The sequence below is a fragment of the Nicotiana tomentosiformis genome, chromosome 2 (assembly GCF_000390325.3).
Source record: "Nicotiana tomentosiformis chromosome 2, ASM39032v3, whole genome shotgun sequence".
In the NCBI taxonomy this organism is placed as follows: domain Eukaryota; kingdom Viridiplantae; phylum Streptophyta; class Magnoliopsida; order Solanales; family Solanaceae; genus Nicotiana; species Nicotiana tomentosiformis.
The window spans coordinates 112,117,976-112,138,718 of record NC_090813.1 but is presented as its reverse complement, the minus strand read 5'-3'; positions in this window follow the sequence as shown (position 1 = coordinate 112,138,718).

The window sequence follows — 20,743 nt, the reverse complement described above, 5'->3', positions numbered from 1 at the left end:
GCATGCCTATATGATCGTGTTAAGCAATTAAGATCTGCTTCCATCGATACTTATCTAGATACCATGTCTATAGGGCCTTAATTGATTAATCAAATTAATGTTTTGTTGTTCTTGTCACACTGTTCGCCTAGACAATATGCATATAGGAATAAGCATGACGAATCTGTGTTCGAATATCAACTACTAGAGAGCCTGCCTGTAGGATATTGCTAATCATTTAAAAAGCATACCAATAGGATCAAAATGAGTAATTCTAAGTTTTCAAATGGCTTTATTTCCCAGGTGCGTATCACTTAGAGATAATGTCTATAGACTTTAATAACACTTATAATCTGTAATCTGAGTAGTAGCACTGCCCGTGAGATTTTAGTAAGCCATATGGTCACATAGAAGCCATGCCTATAGGTTTAAATGACTTTCATACATCTTGATTCTTAAACTGCTCACGACTCCTCACTGCATAATCTGAAATCTGTTTGCGTGCCTTTGTTGATATGTGTTGAGGTTAACTCGAGCCTTTAATTGCACTATATGTAGTCCTACATGTTTTTGAATGTGCGCTAGTTTTATTATTTTGAGCACAATAAGTGAAGTCTAGAACCACCTAAATAGTAGGTCCAAAGCATCCTGGACCATAGGCATGGGACGGGTAGTGCACGCATAGGGTACAATTTAGAAACAAATTAGAACGCCTTTAAGTAAACAACTTCAACATAGTAATCGGGTAGCAGGAGATGATAGTTTGTGCCCGCTGAATAATATGAGCAACTCCTACCTAAAGAGAGTTACGAAGTATTATTTATGTTGCACGGAGTGATCCTTTAGGCTAAAAAACTTAGGACCCACCCTTTTCCCTTATATGCTTGCTAAAGCATTTAGTCGTTAAGCATAAACCAACGCAGTTGTAGTCTTTATCATCTTTAAAACTTGTATCAATTATTCATATAGTTTAATTATTCTTTCTTACACTGGTTTACGTTATAATAGGACTTTCAACTTTCATATTTTCCTTTATTTATATGCTCGTCTAGATTAATCATATAATCCACATAGTGTAAAATTCGGTCTGGAATCACAGTTGTGGACCTCGAAGAGTGCCTAACACCTTCTCTTTGAGGTAATTTGAGCCTATTCCCGATCTTTGGTAACATAGACTAGTTCAAATAGAGTTATTCACAAGTAGGTGCCCTAACACACCTTAAAATTGTTAGGTGGCGACTCTTCTCTTTTAATACCCATTTAAAAGAGTTGTCACACATCGAAACCCGCTTTCGCGACAAAACGGGGCGCGACAATCATACCATACTGGGCTAACAACCTTTCACGGATCCACAATGGCCATATTCATGACACGCACGAGTAGCCGTCCAATCTGGAACAAACTCCCACAGACCATAACCAAATGACTAGAGTGCCTTTCAGGCATAAACTCTCACATTTGCGATATTAGCAGAATCTCCATATTTGATTTCAATCCTTAACAATTAAGAATCCACAAATCAATACACAAAGCCTCTTACATAGGACACCATTCTCATAGGATACTAAAGAAAATGCTAGCTTACTCTAAACATCTAAATTCGTCCCCGATCATCTGAACTCGTCACATTCTTATCAACACCGAGCCGCAACCTTGATCCTCAACTTCCAATTCCCATGCTGCTCACTGCACCTTTCTTGCCGCAATGCAAGAGTACAAGAATTCATCATAACCCATGTACTACTAGTAGAATAAACACTTCATTGGATAGAACCATTTCACTTAACTTATTTCAGAAGAACCATTGCAACACCCAGTTAAATTCCCAAAACCACAGAACATACAAACCTCAAGTTGTGGTCTAAACCGCTATAATTCTTCCGTGATCCATTTACACATAACAAGGCCATTTGAATCAAATACCTCCCAAATCAATCAAATTATGGTAGCTGTCAAGCCCGCATGTACAACCACAAATCACATGTATAACTAACACGTCGAAGGAACTGATCATTGTCACAATCATGTTGATTCAAACCATTACTAACCGACCCAACTTCTTCCAATTTACTCTTGACTTGCCTTAGAAATAATAATAGCTCTACTCAAAACATAACGAACTCAACCAACACTCATCCCGAGTGACCCAAATCATGAACCACATCGTCTCGATACCCATGAAGTATCTCATACCCTCCTCATGCGCACAATATCATCTCCAAGTGGTACACCCATTCTGAAGGACCTTCCGCGAATCCGAAATTGTTTCTTCCATTTCTCCAATACTGCCCCGCATACCTGATGAGAACATAGAAAATTCCCCAAGTATTCTTCACACTCTGTTGTAAAATCCTGGTCTTTACCCACACAACGAACCCAAAATCCTTAGACACCGCGCTTACATCCCAGAACCCATTAAAACAACTATTGAGAGTCACCCACTCTGACCTGATCCTAAATATAATCAAACTCCATCGCTCTGTTGGCACATGAACACTCCCAAAAATGCAACCAGATTAATTCTTTTCCTTGTATATCACATCCACAAGAAGCATAAACTCTGAGTCTTCCCAAAATCTGCACATGAGTCGATAAGGCAAAATATAGCACACATTCATCAAGTTCTTTGCTCGAATTAACCATGATGTTTTCTTTTCTTAGTCATAAATAATCTCCCAATGCACCGATAACCAGAAACCGCACAAGCAGACAACCACAGGATCCAATCGTAGACGGTGGGCTCCCCCTCTTTACTTTAAGCTACAATCACATAAATCTAGAACCTACAAAGATTCATCCTTCTCAATTTACCATGATCTCACACCGTTAACCTGCCAAATTTCTCGAAATCCCTTGTTAAGCGTTTCATGAACATTCCAAATTATCAGCCACAATCGCATACTCGACCTTCTGCCGAGTAATAAGTAGATCTCTTCGTAGAAAATTCATCAAAATCATGCAACCGCTAACCTGCCCACATGAGATAGCCCACCTGTGGAATTCCATACCGACATCTTCCAACAACGTTGCATTGTGTACTACTACTAAGACGAAATCAGTAAACCATTCTGAGCCCATGCTCGTCCACCGACTGTACAAGTCTATTCTTTCCTTATTGACATCAACTAAAAGTCCGACAATACCTTCCAAACTTGAAGTCGTGTCATATCCCATAACAATAATTAAGCTCTTACACCCCTAAACACTCCAAGCAAACTTCTTTCTATCATATTCAATCTTCCTCAGCACAGTAGCCACCATTCCAAATAAAATTCGTAGACCTAGTCATTGTCCACCATAATTCCCAAATCGCTCTAAACGTTTCTCAATGCATGTGTCTATCCTACCCCATAATCCATATGCTACACTGCCACTCCCACTTCAGTTAAACCATCTCTTTTAAGAAACTTTTTGACCTCTGCTTTTCATACTTGACCTGCTAGCAATTCAACTGCCGCGAGACACCTCCCATCATGTCCTTCCTCTTCCTTCGTTACACAAATATTGCCTCAAATCAAAATCCATCTCTGTAGCACCTGAACTAATAAATTGCTACCAACTCTAAGCCTCTTCGAAAATCATATTTCTTGAGCCATCAACATTAGAAACACTGATTTGATTCTGAAACAGCTACACATCATCATCTCTGACAACCGCTTCTCCAGTAATATTTCACAACACCCTGCATCGAAGGCAAACCAAAGAAGACCATAATGCGGGTGAACCTTAATACATTCAAACAAGGACGATGACACCACATCAAAAATGAGAATTCCACCATGATCGAAAATATCAAGTCTCATTACTGCATTAACCAAAGCCTGAATATCCATAGTCTGATTGCCTTTTTTCACTGAAATTAAATGTCGAACCTCTAAACCATGCACTGAGAAATCCTCCTTTCGATTCATTCATTGCCTCGACATATAAACAAGCACCCCACCATTACACCAACACGGTGGGATAACAACTCATGAACATCATAATAGTCTGTGCATAGCCTCGAAAACATAGGAAATATAGATGCTGGGCTGACAGAACACCCTCCCGCAAGGCGACGATAATAGCCTGCCCGAATACGCAGGGAGAAATATCCTGCACCACGCCTGCAGTACCACTACAACTCCTCGATGCCTAATTGATAACAAGCACTCCACATTGCATAAGATTGAGTAGGAAGGAAATGAAGGCATAAGCTTCAATGGAATCAAACTACACGAAGAGGAATCTAGAAGGGAAGTGCTCCTAACAGCCATGTAGCCTCTCGAAGATAATTACAGACGTCTCTGTACCGATACGCAAGACTCTACTAGACTTGCTCATGACTCGTGAGACCCAAGTGAACCTGGATCTGATACTAAGTTTTCACGATCCAAAACTCACTCTAGGCCATGATGGCACCCGACGTCGCTGTTAGGCAAGCCAACAATGAACTACCAACTTGATTAGGCATTTTATTATTTTTGAAATCGTGAACTTTATTAGATAAAGAAATCAATGCATTACAATTATAGAAACTTACACTTTAAATAGAACACTTTAAATACAATTATATATCACCAACATATAGAACATCCCAAAAACCGATGTCACAAGTGCATGAGCATTTACTAAGGAGTACAAAATAATAAAACATATGTCCGGAATGTAAATAAGATAGGATAGAGTAAATAGTATGATAGAGACTCTGTGGGCTGCGCTACGTGACCTGGAATGCAGCTCATCATAAAGTATCCCCAATTGTTGCACCTACGCGCCAATATAACCACCAATTGAACCTGTCAGATCCTGTACATTTAATGCAGAAGTGCAACATGAGTACGTAAATCAACGCGTACCCAGTAAGTATCTAACCTAACCCCGGAGAAGTAGTGATGAGGGGTCTACATCGATACTTACTAGAGGTCCAATAAAGCAATATAGTAAATCATACGCAGATATGAAGCACACAACAATAATTAGGTAAATCTGTAAGTTACATAATCTTCTAAAAATTTCTTTTAATGGTATGAATTTCTCAATCTTGTATTCTATCTCAACAGCTCAGATGTATCAAGTGCCAGTACCAAACGGATAAGGAATACCATATAAAATTCTAGGCATCAATGGAAGGATAATCTCTTGAATATTCGGACTGCCAGCGATATAACGCACGATTATGCCGAGGTCGTTCGGCTCGATCAAGAATAATTTGTACATTGCCGAGGGTCGAGCAATACGAACCATAGATGCATCTATTATACTGTCGAGACTTTCGGCCCACTCCACAAGAAAGGATGGAAATTAGCGAATTACGAGGCACGTGCATACAATACAGTACATGAGCACAAAGTGAATATAACATTTACCGTTTCTCAAATGACTTGCCAACAACTCAAGGTGATAAGGCTCGGCCTAGTGTGTGTGTGTGTGTGTGTGTGTGTGTGTGTGTGTGTGTGTGTGTGTGTGTGTGTGTGTGTGTGTGTGTGTGTATTTCTAAATCAACTTCAATTATAAATTAAATTAATTAAGCCAGCAGAATGAGTACAAATAATTCAAATATTACATGATAAAGTCCTAGGTCTACCCGGACATAAATATACTTTAGCAACGTATGGACTCTCGTCACCTCGTGCGTACGTATCTCCCACAACTAGTAGCACATAACAATTACATCGCCTAGGGAGGGAGTGTAGTTTCCCCCTCACAAGATTAGACAGGAGACTTACCTCACTCCGAAATTCCATGACCGGCTCCAATGCCTCTCTAACTCTCAAACCAACGCCCATCGATCCGAAACTAGTCAAACAAGGTGCAAATCAATCAAAATATACTCCAATGCGAATAATTTATCAATATATAATGATTCTCAACTCAGCTCAAAAAGTCAACAAAGTTAACTCTCGGGCCCACTTGCCCGGATTTCGAAAATTCTTGAATGTAAACTTTACCCATAACGCCACGAACTCAAATATATAATTTATCCTAAATTTCATGTCCAATTTCGTGGTCAAAATCCAAAAATATGATTTCTAAGTTTTCTACCAAAATCCCACAATTTTCACAAATTTCCATGTTCCAATTCATGTATAATTCATGTATTTAACTCAAAGTGAGAAGAAATCACTTACCTCTTGGTTGATTATGAAAATGCTGCTCCAAAGCCGCTGCCAAAGTCGGCTCCCATGAAGAAATGGAGTGAAAATGAGCCAAACCCCCATTTTGAAAATGACACTGCCCAACCCGACCTTTTTCGCAAACGTGGCCTTACCCTCGCATTCGCGAAGAGCATCCTGCTCCAACTCCAAAACACTCTTTTGCGAACACGATGCACTGGTCGTGAACACGGTGACCAACTCCTCCGCCCCTACTCAAACGCGACTCTAGAAAAGCAAACGCATAGAACAATTTCCTTGTGCGCACCACCTGCCTGCCTTCTATGCGATCGCGTAATCCCACTCGCGATCGCGAAACATTGCCTCCTCCAAGGCTTTGGGAACGTGCGCCCCTAATCATGAACGCGATGAGAAAATGGCCAAACACCCCCACAGATCTTCGAACGCGGTCCTTTCCTTGCGAACACGAAGAAGGACGCAACAGACCTCAGAAAACAGCAGGTCAACATGGCGAAATGACCCGTTGCCCCTCCAAAACACACCCGGCCCCCGAAATCCCATCCAATCACACCAACAAGTCCCAATACATGACACAAACTTGCTCGAGGCCTCGAATCACACCAAACAACATTAAAACTAAGAATCTATGATCGAAACCTCTTTTCAACTTTCCTACATTCAAACTTTAATGAACGTGTCTGATTCATACTTAAACATCCTGGAATGATGTCAAATTTTGCGTACAAGTCACAAATCCCGATACGAACCTATTCCCAGGCTCGGAACCCCAAACGAACATCGATAACACCAAAGTTCACTTCAAATCAAACTTAGGAAACTCTAAAACCTTCAAAATGTTAACTTTCCACAATAAGCGCCGAAATGCTCCTTGGGCGACCCGATACTCAACCCAAACATACGCCCAAGTCTAAAATAATCATACGAACCTATTGGAACCTTCAAATCCTGATTCCAAGATTGTTTTACTCAAAATTCAAACCTTAGTAAACTCTTCCAACTTAAAGCTTCCGAAATGAGTATTTTCCATCCGAATCAACTCCGAAATTCCCGAAATTCAATTGCAACTATGCGTACAAGTCATAATACATGAAGTGAAGTTACTCAAGGCCTTAAACCGTCGAACGACGCGCTAGATCTTAAAATGACCGGTCGGGTCATTACATTCTCTCCTTCTTCAAGGAGTTTTATCTTTGGAACCGATGAGCCTATTACGCTTTATGCGTGCCATAGACTCTGTCCATCATGAACTTTATTCTAGTTGAAGAATTAGCAGCTGGAATATAACATTTAGCTTTGGTTCAGCAAATGTGCCTAGCAATATATTGCAATTAAATTATTACTTGAACTTCAAGTTTATATTTTCTTGTACGAGGATCTAGATATACTCATTTAATTCATTTCATGTATTACCTTTTCAGCTGCGCATTTTCTCCCTCTAATGTTGGGATCACCAATATATCCCCAACCTTTCTTGAGAACCCATCTTTGTGCATTGTGATAGAACAATTAAATCATATTGCACATCCATATTTCTAGATGGAAATTATTTGGTTATTGACTCTGAACCAATTATGATACGTAGAGTTTATCAGAACTTGTTGGCTAGATACGTACACGTGCTGTCACGACCAAAAATCTCACTTGTCGTGATGACGTCTATCTCAATACTAGGCAAGCCAAAAATTCCAATAAACCACCATTTCTTTTAAATTTGAAAACAAAATAATTAAATTCATCGAAGAAATCTCAAAAATTCAAATATATCACTCCCAAAACCCGGTGTCACTAAGTACATGAGCATCTAATATGAATACAATGTTTGACTGATAAAAACCACTGCCTGAAAGTATAGAACAGTACAATAACTGAAGGAAAGAGACACAAGGTCAGCGGACACCAAGCAGCTACCTTGATAGTCTTCAACTGATAATACTCTGAAATCTAACAATCTCCGTGTCCGAAAGCACCTGGGTATGCACACGAGGTGTAGAGTGTAGTATGAGTACAACTAACTCAATAAGTAACAAGACTAACCTCTGGGCTGAAAGAAATGATGAGCTCTGCAGGTACAGTCCAGTAAAAATAATGGTACAGAAATGTAGACATGCTTTCAAGTTCAACAGATAAACTCAGTACAAGTGCAATAGATCAATATTGCATGATATAAGGAATATGACATCTCAGTAGCAAGACCTCTTGTAGATATTGGTTACCAATTATTCGGTCACTCGGTACAGTTTATGGCTAGTCCAGCCCCGGGGTGTTTCAACCCGTATATATATACACATCGACTGACAGTCAGTCATTCAGTACCGTATAAGGCCAATCCTGCCCTGGGATAATTTATCCCCAAATGCAAATGATACTGACAAGATCCATATCCAGGTAATTCATTACAATATAAATAAGTAAGGCCAGTCCATGCCCTGGAAAAATCCATCCCAAACGTATATATAAGCAGTAAGTAAAGCAAGTCCATGCCCTGGGAAATTCATCCCGAATATATATAATCATCTACGCTCACTGGGGGTATACAGACTCCGGAGGGGCTCCTTCAGCCCAAGCACTATAAGTCAACCGCGCTCACTGGGGGTATGTGCAGACTCTCGGAGGGGCTCCTTCAGCCCAAGCGTAATATAAAGCCAATATGGCCTACTGCAAGCGGGCAGTCCCGATCCGTATAATAATAAAGCCAATGAGGCCTGCTGCAGGCGGGTAGCCCCGATCCATAAAATAGTAAAGCCTATAAGGCCTGCTGCAGGCGGGCAGCCCCGATCCATAAAATAGTAAAGCCTATAAGGCCTGCTGCAGGCGAGCAACCCCGATCCCTAAAATAGTAACATATATAAAGCCAAATGGTCTGCTGCGTTGTGCAGCTCAATCCCATAAATATCCTTACACTGGACAATTATTACTCAGTGTGAAATGTATATTTTAGAATAATTAATTCAACAACATCACGACCCTATGGGTCCTAAAATATCAGCACATAGCCTAAACATGATCTTTATTACTAGCCTCAGCTAAATTCCTCTAACACGTGCCACATGTTCAGATAATAACATGATTTTTTAATTTTTCTTCTTCACAGGATTTATTAAGGACACACTTTCTATGGTGCACGTCTACATGTTTGTCACCTATCGTGTCTGTCGCCTCCAAACAATTCATATCATACCAAATTCGGGGATTCATACCCTCATAACCAAGTTTAGAAGTGTTACTTACCTTAGAGCGTAAAATTCTTTACTCTGCTATGCCTTTGCCTCGCAAATCGGCCTCAGAATGCCTCAAATCTAGTCACAAATAATTCATTTCAGTCAAAAAAAAATTACTGGAATTAACCTCATAAGAAAATGCTAATTTTCCATAAAAATTCGAATTTTAGCTCAAAAATTGCCTGTGGGGGCCACGTCTCGGAACTCGACAAAATTTATAAAATCTGAAAGTCCATTCAACCACGAGTGTAACCATACCAATTTTATCAAAATCCGACCCCAACTCGACCCTCAAATCTTCAATTTAAACTAAGAGAGTTTTTAAATTTTTCCAACTTAATTCGCCAATTAAATGATAAAAACAACCATGGATTAGGGTAATTTAACCAATATTGAGTTAAGAACACTTACCCCGTTGTTTTCTCTGAAAATCACCCAAAACTCAGCTCAATCCGAGATCCAAATCGTCAAAACCTGAAAATGGGACGAAGTCCAATTTTCAAAACTTAAACTCACTGCCCAGGCTTTTCTTCTTCGCAAATGCACATCACCCTTGCGTTTGTGAAGCACAAAATGCCTCTGCCTCAATTCCTTCTATGCAAATGCATTCAACCCATTGCGAATGCGATGTTTCATTCCCCCTCAATTCGCGAACGCGACACCCCCTACGCGAACGCGTAGACCAATTGCCTGGGGTCCTCAACTGCTTCCTCTCTTTTTCGCGAACGCGTAACACCTCTCGCGTTCGCGATGCACACCCAGTTCACCCTTCGCGAACGCGTTCTTCTCTTCGCGAACATGAAGAGCAAATATTGTCAGCCTCTCAGTTCCTCTTCGTAAATGCGATGAAGGAATCCAGATGGTGCATCAAAAATATTCCAGCAGAGTTCCAAGTCCAAAATCCAACCCGTTAACCATTCGAAACTCACCCGAGCCCCTTGGGACCTCAACCAAATATACCAACAAGTCTTAAAACATCATATGAACTTAGTCGAACCCTCAAATCACATAAAACAACGCTAAAACCATGAATTACACCCCAATTCAAGCCTAATGAACTTTGAAATTTCTAATTTCTACAAACGACTCTGAAACCTACCAATCACGTCCGATTGACCTTAAATTTTGCACACAAGTCATAAATGAAATAATAGAGGTATTCAAATTTTCAGAATCGGATTCTGACCTCGACATCAAAAAGTCAACCCCTCAACCCCCCGGTCAAACTTCCCAAAATTCAACTTTCGGCATTTCAAGCCAAATTCCACTACGTACCTCCAAAGATTTTTTCGGATACGCTCCTAAGTCCAAAATCATCATACGGGGCTATTGGAATTATCAAAACTCCATTCCAAAGTCGTTTACACATAAGTCGACATCTGGTCACTATTTTAACTTAAGATTTAAACCTTGAAACTAAGTGTTCTAATTCATTCCAAAACCTCACCGGACCCGAACCAATTACCCCGGTAATTCATACAATAATTGTAAAGTACAATTTGAGCAGTAAATAGGGAGACGGGGCTGTAATACTCAAAACGACCGGCCGGATTGTTACACGTGCTTTTATGGGTAAAAACTTTATTTGATATAGTGGACACACTCAACTGTGATAAAGCATATGATGGTGATGATTTGTCATGATGACTTCGAAAGGTCGAGGTCAAGGTTGAAGGAGGAAGCGATGCCAAGGTCGAACTGGCTTAGCAGAAGGCAAGGATGAGGACGAGCATCTATTCTCAGCACGAAGTGATGGCCAGCCTTGGAATTTAGATTCCCTATAGAATATTTTATGGATATTCTCTTATGTTATATTATTTAGGGTTTGATAGCCCATGTGCCCTTATAGATATGAAGAGATGTAGATCAGAAAGGGGATTGGACCTTTTGAAAAGAATTTCATCAACATTCCCTATAAAAGATTCTTACTTTATTGAATAGAAACAAATCTTGATGTTATACTTTCCTTCTTTATTCCTCTCTCCAGATACAAGAAGGATTGGAATACACGATTGCTTATAATTATCCATCATTGTCAGAAAACATATCTTGGGATCTCATCCTTGTCGGGTTATCTTTGTCTCATTTACTATTTGAAAGTCATTTATTATCATTTATTGCTCTCCTTTATATTTCTAAGTCTTTATTGCTCCATTATTATCTCAAGTTTTCTTCTTTAATGTTATATATTAAAGTACTTATCATAAAATACCCGATCCGTCCTTGAATATTGATATTGACTAAATGATTAATCCCATTTTTCTACTAATCTAATTGTATAAAACCGAAATCATTTTTTTGGCTTATACAGTATTGTTGTATATTAAATAACACATCTCATATCAAAAAAAAATTTGTGAGTTTTGTTCTCATAACCAATGATTTAGCTATAATTGGATGCATACAATTTCTGCTAAACCAACTTGGATTTTAACTAGCATTATCAAGATAAATCATGATAATTTACTTTCTGGAGTTGTGCTCTAATAATTTGAGCAAGCAACCTTGAAAAAGCCAAGTTGAAAGCAGATAACAAATGCACATGTGACCATACAACAGATGCCTCAATGAAAGTCATATAATAGTAAATGGTTCATGGCGGGTAACTAGGCTTATATATATATATCATCTTTTATTCGTTCCAGAAATCAAGGGTTTCAATCCCAACCTTAAACTAGTATATCATGAGAATAAGCAGAACAAGAAAATACTTGAATAATCTTCTATTTCTTCAATATATGCCAATGTGAATTCTCAATTAAATTTTGCATCATAATTGAACTGGGATGACCAATCGTTCATGCTAACTAATATTTGTTTCAGCAAACCTCTAGTTTACTTGTGACATGTAATTCCATCATCTTGCTTATACTTGTGTAGTACAAATAAAAAAAAAGTCGGATAATCTTTCATATTCCCCTGGTATGATTATAGTAATAGAAAGATTTTCAATCTTCCCTTTATTTATAGTCTCAATATGCTAGCTATTTTGGCTAATATATATTTGAAACTCAAAAAGTTTCTTTTGAGACTTACTAAAATATCAATTTAATGAATAATTTATTCATCTGAGTAATAACAAATAAGTTCTTCTAGAGCTCTTAATAGATTTTGTGCTACAAGAGTTTTTGTCACATCATCCATATGGTGAATGTTTCCTTCACAGAGAAAATCATATCATATTAATTATCATGGTCAAAATCATTTCTTGCTTTAATTTTGCCTTTAATAACTTTTATAAGGCATGACAAAATTTACCATATGTACGCGACCATTGGCATATTCATGTAACCACATGGTAATATTCATTATCTTTCTTTCTCTCAAACCTCCCTTAGAGGTGAACTATAGTATTTATTCAACCATGCATAAGCACATTCTTATGCATAATTTGTATCAGATATTATATATTTTCACATTCACTTTTCAGAATGAGTCTGCATTTACAATGCTTTATCACAAGTCAAATTTTCAAAAAATGGACCATAATCATCTAAACGTGTCCCGTATTTACAGACCACATTGATACATATTTTCTTCGCCTTTGAAGGATTATTTTGAGAACCCTAATTGTTCTCCTATTTAGAATTACCATAATTATGACCATGTTCATTCGTCAATCACTTGTCTTTATTTAGACTTATTATGCATCATTACCACATTCACTTAAAGAATGGAGCAAATCAAGTGGGACAAGCTTTATGCTTTTCATAAAAAATATATTATTTTTCTTTAGTCATCATTATGGTGGATTGGAACTCAAACCCAATGCCTTACCCACATAAAGATATGTGAGGCCATAATGTGTTGGTACTCGAACCCAGCATCTTATCATCATGGTGCACTAAGACTTAAACCCAATAACTTATCCTCAAGATACAATGGGACTTGAACCCACCGTCTTACCCTCAACTAATTGTATAATAGGCGAAAATGCCTAGAGATTGACCATCAAACCTTTGAAAATATTACCACTTCGTGATTATACATGCATAACAAGTACCTATGCATTTGTATGTGGAATAAATTTAATAGAATGGACATTGCTATCAAATTTAGGGTACTCCTACATCCATGCACAGTAGCGTAGTATCATTTTCTGGAACAATGAATCCTTGTCCGACAAGATATGTAGCAAATAATTTTAAAGACACACCTTCCCAGTTCCTTGATTTCACTGCTGGATACAATTCAAAACAAATTCAACTAAATATTGCACGTAAAATTAATGCAAATATATGAAAGAGCGAATGGGTTTATAAGAATGAAAAACTTATCTTTGCATTAGCATCCAATAATTTTTTTATTGTACTTGATCTCATTGTCTGCTTACAATTCACATAATCTTGATGTAGAAGATCATGAAATAAGAAATTTGTGTTGATAACGTGTTAAAAAACTAAGCTCAAAGTAACATTATGAAACAAGAAAATAGACAAGAGATGTAGAGAGAAAGAGAGAGTTCTTATTCTTCAAGTGTTGAAGTATTTTCAAGTATGTACAATGTGATGCCCAAACCCTCTATTTATAGGATGATATTGAGGTAATATACAAAGGGATATTATGAACATGCTATTAACTATTGAGAATTTATGGGGGAAGATCATGGAGGAGGTTAGAGGCATGGAAGTTACAACCATAATGGTAGGAAGTTGTAAGCATATAATTCTTGACCCACACAACTATTAAAAATTAGTATTTGTTTAAAAAATATTTACTTATTTTTATAGGCTTTCAGTTTACTTTTATTTTTAACTTTAGAACATAAATTGAAAATACCAAAAATAGTTTTGTTTTATAATATTCTCACCTTATTATATATTTCTATTTTAATTTGACGCCTTTAGTATTTTTGTAGCGATATTATTTTGTTGTTACTTTGCGATGGTGTTAACCCATTTTCTTTACTTTTGTTTTAATGTGATCTCCAAAAATACCAAAAAGAAAAAGGTTTTCATACTATAAAATAGTTTACTTTAATTAAGATTGATTTTTACATTCTATAGTCTATTTTAGAAGGAAAATTGAGGATTTGAGCCAATAAATTCAAAGAGCCCAAAATTGGTCGATCACTAGACCATCCAACCATGACCAATACCCTCATCTATCAGCCCAAGCAGCCTCAACCCTACTGACCCGCGCCCTTGACCCGTTTGGACCCATTAACCCGCCCTACTTTTCAACTTTTAATCTCAACCTTCCTTCCAAGCATAATCCAACAGGCCATATATAATTTCAATTCCATATTAAAACTCAATTAACACAACCCCTAAATCTCACCCAAACACCAGCTGCACACACCCTCACCCACTCGTATGCCACCTCGCCAGCCACCTAAACCTGCCGGAGAAATCAAAATCCGGCCACCCATGGGTTTTGGTCCCCCTACTCATCCTCTCTTCCATCCACGTGGCATAACGACATCTGATAGAAAATATTCTCATCCTCACCTCACCTCACCTCACCTCACTCACCCTTGCACAATAGAGACCACGTGATTGCAATCTCTAGGAGACATGTGCTGGATGAATGTAGGGCGTCAGATTGATTTTGTTTAATCTGGGCCTTACATTGATCACGCGCTTATCCAAAGGGATTTTAATCCGAATTCTTGAAGAGGAGAAGAGAAAGTTCGAGAGGTGAGTATATATAGGCTATTTTTTAGAAAATTTTGGGGTTTTTTGGAGAATTTTCGGGAGACATAAGCTAAAGGAAAATGAGTTTAGGGTTCTAGGAGAGCGAGGAGGAAATGCGGAGCAGATATCCATACCTATTTAGCACTCCAGGTATGATTCTAGACCCATTCGAGGACGAACGTTTGTTTAAGAGGTGGAGAATGTAACGACCAAACCGGTCATTTTGCATTCTAGATTCTCATTCCCTTAATTAAGACTCCCCGTATGTGCCTTTACTGTTTTACGACTTGTGGGAATGGTCGACTTGGGTTTAAAAGGGTTCAGGTCAAAATAAACTCTTGGTTCCTTAGTAGTGGTCTAAGATGGTCAAGTTTGACATAAGTCAATATTTTTTTAAAACAACCTCGAAACCGGAATTTGATTATTCCAATAGGTTTGTATGATGATTTTGGACTTGGGCGTGTGTTCGGATCGGGTTTCGGGTGATCCGGGAGTATTTCAGCGCTCAATGTTGAAAGTTGGTTCATTGAAGGTTTTCTTGTTCTTTAAATGTGGTTTGGAGTAGACTTTAGAGTTATCGAGGTCTGTTTGGGATTTCGATCTTGGGAGTAGTTCTGTATGGTGATTTATGACTTGTACGCAAAATTTGGGGTGATTTCGAGTAGTATGAGTATGATACGACGCGTTCGGAGCTAGTTGAGAACTTTGAAGTTCATAAGCTAATTCAATTGGATTTTGGGGTGCGATTCTTAGTTTTGATATTGTTTTATGCATTCCGAGGGTTCGAGATGGTCCATATTATATTTATGGACTTGTTGGTGTAGTTGGACAGGGTTCCGGGTGGCTCGAGAGTGTTTTGGACCGCCCGAAGCTATGTCTAAAACTACTGCACTTGCTAGTTCTGGTTTTCTTTTTCGCGAACGCAGAGATTGCCTCGTGTTCGCGATGAAGGAATGGGACTGGGGACGTTTTGTTCTATGTGTTCGCTAAGAGGATCTCTCGATCGCGATGCTCTGGGCCATTGTTCATCGTATTTGCATACATGTGCTCGCGTTCGCGTAGAAGAAGTTAGGTCTAGGGGTCACTGGCCAAATGCTCTTCGCCAACGCAAAGGTAAGGCCACATTCGCGAAGCTTTGGTGAGGCAAGCCTTCACGATCGCGGGCCCTTCTTCGCGTTAGCAATGTACATTTTATAGGGCCTGGGCAGTTTGCCTTCGTGATCACGAAGAAGGATCGCTGGGTTGAGCCTTTATTAAAAATGGACTATGGCCTCTTTTGTTCATTTGTCTCATCTTGTGACCGATTTTGGGGCTTTTTAGAGAGTAATTTTCAACAAGCATCTTGAGGTAAGTGTATTCCACACAATATGAGTTTAATACATAAATTATGGGTGAATTTTAACTTGGAAATTGTAGAAAATTTTAGTATTTTATTGAAAAATCTAGGTTAAATGGGAATAGAGCACGAACATTATTATGGAATTGAGTAGAAATTATATATTTGTATTCGTGAGGTTATGGGTAACTTTTATTTACAAAACAATTCTAAAATCCGGGCACGTGGGCCTGGGAGTGAATTTTAGGAATCTTCCAATTTGGGTTGGGTAATTACTCTAATAGTTAAATTATAAATTTTTGAGAATATATTGATTAATTTATACAGTATTAGGTAAGTTTCGGATAGCGTTGCACCGATTTGAGGCTTTAGTGTGAATTGTGGATCGGGAAGAGGACTTGAAAATGATGTAAGTCTCTTGCCTAATCTTGTAAGAGGAAATTTTCCTCATAGATGCTATAAAGGATTGTTTGCTAATAATTGTGGGTGCTACGCGTGCACGATGTGACGAGAGTCCGTACGTAGCTAAAAATCAAGCTTATGAATGGGTAGTTTTAAGACTCTATCATGTATTACTTGTATTATTTGTACTCAACCTGTTAGCTTAATTACTTAAATTATATTTGATATTGGATAAAGGATTACTCAGTTCTTGTCGATTGTTATTTTGATCTCGTGTTTGATATTGTTTTCTCACTGTTTGATATGCTTGAGTTTGTCTATAAGTAAAAGTTCGACTATTTAGATTGAAGTTTAATCTTGAATTGGTCTGGTTGCTTTTGATTCGTTTGTTTGTTTTCTTTCTTGTTTTGTTGTCTATTTGGTTTATTGCTTTTCTTATGTGTTTACTGCATTATATATTGTCATCATTTGCATAACCATGGGTCCTCTTTCTGCAACAAGTCTTTCGGAGTATGTTTAAGCGTACACGGCTTTTGTATGTGTCACGTGTGTCTTTAGGTGGGTGGCGTGGGAGCGTGGAGTGGGTGGACAGCTAGAGTAGCCGCCATCAACCACGTGCTTCCCTGAATTGTCTTGTCTAGTGAACCCCAAACTTAGGAGAGCCTTTAGGTCATTCTTATTTGCATCATGTCATTTATACCTAGCAGGGTTCGGTCCCAGGCACAGTGTCCCTTTGTAGGAGGCCTATCCAAATCATGCTTAAGTGGGCCCGCGGCCCAAAAAGGCATCCAATCTTCCCTATGTATCATATAATGCATTCTTTAAGGGTAAAATGGTCATTTAGCGGAACAATGCTTGTTGGGTACGGATGAAAAAGAAAAGAGGGTGAAATATAAAAATAAAGCAAGTAGGGCCCACTCATATTTTTCTTTCATAGTTTTCCAAAAAAAAAAAAAAATGTAAAATCCAAAAATATTTTACACCTTTATAATATTTTTAAAAAAAATTAAAAAAAAAACAAAGAAACAACTTATTTTTCTAGTCCAATTGACCTTTTTAGCAAGTCTTTCCAATTTTGGCCAATCCTCACGAACTACGCGAACCTGATTCTCGCCTTTCGGGACGAAATATGTAGGCAACCCACATAGGGTCTGGTCCTTCCTCATCTTCCTAGTAAGTCTCAAGGTCTTTGTTTCGGGATCGTAGCCAAGTCTTGTATGTCTAGCCACTTTGGCCACTTTGGCCCAGGTCTTAGAGTCCTAAGTACACAACAAAGTATCCTCTCATCTTAAGGTTCATTCCCATTGAATTTGCGTGTTTAGCCAATCTTGGCCATATCGACCGTTTATGAAAAGTGGGGTCATTTTTGTAAAATAATTTTGGAGACCGTGATTCCTAAGGGGTTGGGGGCCACATAGGCCATCGTGAGGTTTTTTGTGTTTCTGAGAGGTCAGCCTAATTGAGTTTGCACTTCTAGTCACCTTCGACCACATAGGCCCTTTTGCAACAATAGTCTCGGTCATGTCTTGCGTGTGTCCGATAGGAAGTGTCAACATCACAAGTGTCTTGAGTCGCTCACACTATTTAGCCATTTCTTTTCAACATATATGGATTCACTTATCAGGGATAGAGTGTCAATGGTGGTCAAAATCCCTAGGAGGCTAGTAAAGTGGTGGAATATGTTCACAGTACTCGAGCAACATGACCTGATGGATAAATTAGGGACTCTTATTTCTTTAATGGACATTACCCCGCGTCCTATCCCGGTAGAGGCAGTATTGACATTTTAGGACCCACATGGTATGGTATTTAAATTTGGAAATCATGAGATGACACCTACTTTAGTTGAGATAGCCGGGTTGGATCGCCTACCATATTTACACAAGGAGTTGATTTACACAAGGGATCATTCAAGCACATAGTTCCTTAATATCATAGGGATGGACTTAGTAGTCATATGGGATGTTTGGATCTATCTTGGATGCGTTTAGACTTTTTGTTTGAGGGTTTTGCTCATCCTACTGGGTATGAGGCTTTCATAGATGAGTTGTCCATATCATATGATTCTTGGAAGAAGAGGCGTCATATGGTCTTTGCTATTACATTGCTGGGTTTTTTAGTATTCCCTTTGGAGGGTAGACATATTAGCACACGTCTGGGGTCAGTAGCCTTTGCACTCTTCCATGATGAACACGGTAGTAAGGTCACCCTAGTTCCGACAATGTTTGTCAGAAATTTGCCGTGCTTTGACCAAGATTCGAGAAGGTGAGAGGTTCTTTGAGGGTAGCAACTTGTTGTTGCAACTATTATTGATAGACCATTTGTATCCTGCCACTTTATTTGAGCAAGATGTGATTGATCATTGCTTGAGGGATCGAGTTAAGTGCATCGAGCATAGGATGAAGTTCAATAAGTTTGCCTTACCACTCGGAGTTCAGGCTTGGATTGATTACTTGGGATCTTTGATTGAGGAGCATATATTGTGGTCATACCTTTGGATTGATTTGGACGTAATCTTAGCAGGGTACCGTGTGCAAGATATCTTGGTATTTATTGGACTTTGGTGTACTAAGCCATATACCCCTGCTAGAGTGATGCGTCGACTAGGAAGACGATAAGAGGTTCCTTATATCCTCGATTCTCGTGAATTCCTTAGGGAAATTGACATTATGGCACATTGGGAGGTCGACATTCACACTTATTGGCGCCATGCAGCGAAAATGGGTAGAGATACTTTAGCAAATGACCCTCATTCAAGCAACAACTTCCTCAGCAAGTCATTCGTACTCTCTTCTGTTTGTAGGAGTGGTCTCTGAGGTTGATTGAAATTTCCTTGGGGCCTATACTGGTTCTGATTCTGTTGATTTCCTCCCCATGAGAAGTTAGGATGATTCTTCCAATTTGGATTTTAGGTATTCCCATATTGCACATGTTGATTCATTGGACCCCTGCTCTGTTGTCCCACATAGTATATAGACTCAGGATTCGTGGGGCACATGTCACTCATATGACTGTCACCACATAGTTCGCAACAAATAGACATCTGCTGTACATGTTGCATTTGTTGTGTTTGTTGCGTTGTCATTCTATTCATCTGATTTGCCAATTTTGCTATATCGGCTCTCATGGCGGAAAAGTCATCAAGCTCAATCAACCCGGATGCCTTCTGTTTAATTGCCCTTCTTGAATCCCCCTCTCCTTGCCAGTTATGGTCATTAGCAGTGAAGTTATTTAGCAAGAGTTGTATTTCACTATACAGCCTTGCCATGCAACTACCCCCACAAGCTGAGTCAAGATTCATTTTTGATGCTTCATCTAACCCATCAACAAAAGTGTGACCCAATACCTCATCAGTCTGATAATGATGCGGGCAGTCTCTGAGTAGCTTCTTGTATCTTTCCCAAGCTTGACGAAGTGTCTCGCCATCCCGTTGTTGGAACCCAAGAATTTGGCTCCTCGGGGACTTTGTCTTCTTAGTTGGGAAAAACTTGATTAAGAATTTCCTTGCTATATCATCCCAAGTGTGGATTGAGTTCGCGGGCTCCTTTTGCAACCATTCCTTAGCTTCCCCAACAGTGAAAAGGGAAATAGTGTCAGCCTGACATAGTCCTTGGAAACGTTCGGATAATTGTAAGTGTCCGTAATTTCCAAGAAGTTCTGAATGTGCCTCTGCGGGTCCTCATGAGATAGACCCACATATTGTCCTGTGGACTGAATCAGCTGTACCATGTACTGTTTGAGTTCAAAATGCCCAGTGATATCAGGCTTCACAATAGCCTGAGTCATATTCGCAAGATTGGGCCTTGCGGCTTCAATCACCGGACGCTCTTCATTACCTGCCATCTCTATTAGCTGTGGTTGAACTACGATGTCCAACTCTCTTTCTATTCTCGTTCTAGCTTCGAGTTCCCTTCTCACTCTATGTAGTGTTCGTTCGATTTCTGGATCAAGAGGAATGAGGTTGTTTGCACTTCTACTCCTCCGCATTCAAGAGAAGATCTTGCGTTAACACAAACAAGGCAAACTGAAAACTAAAACTTGAACAAATAACTAAT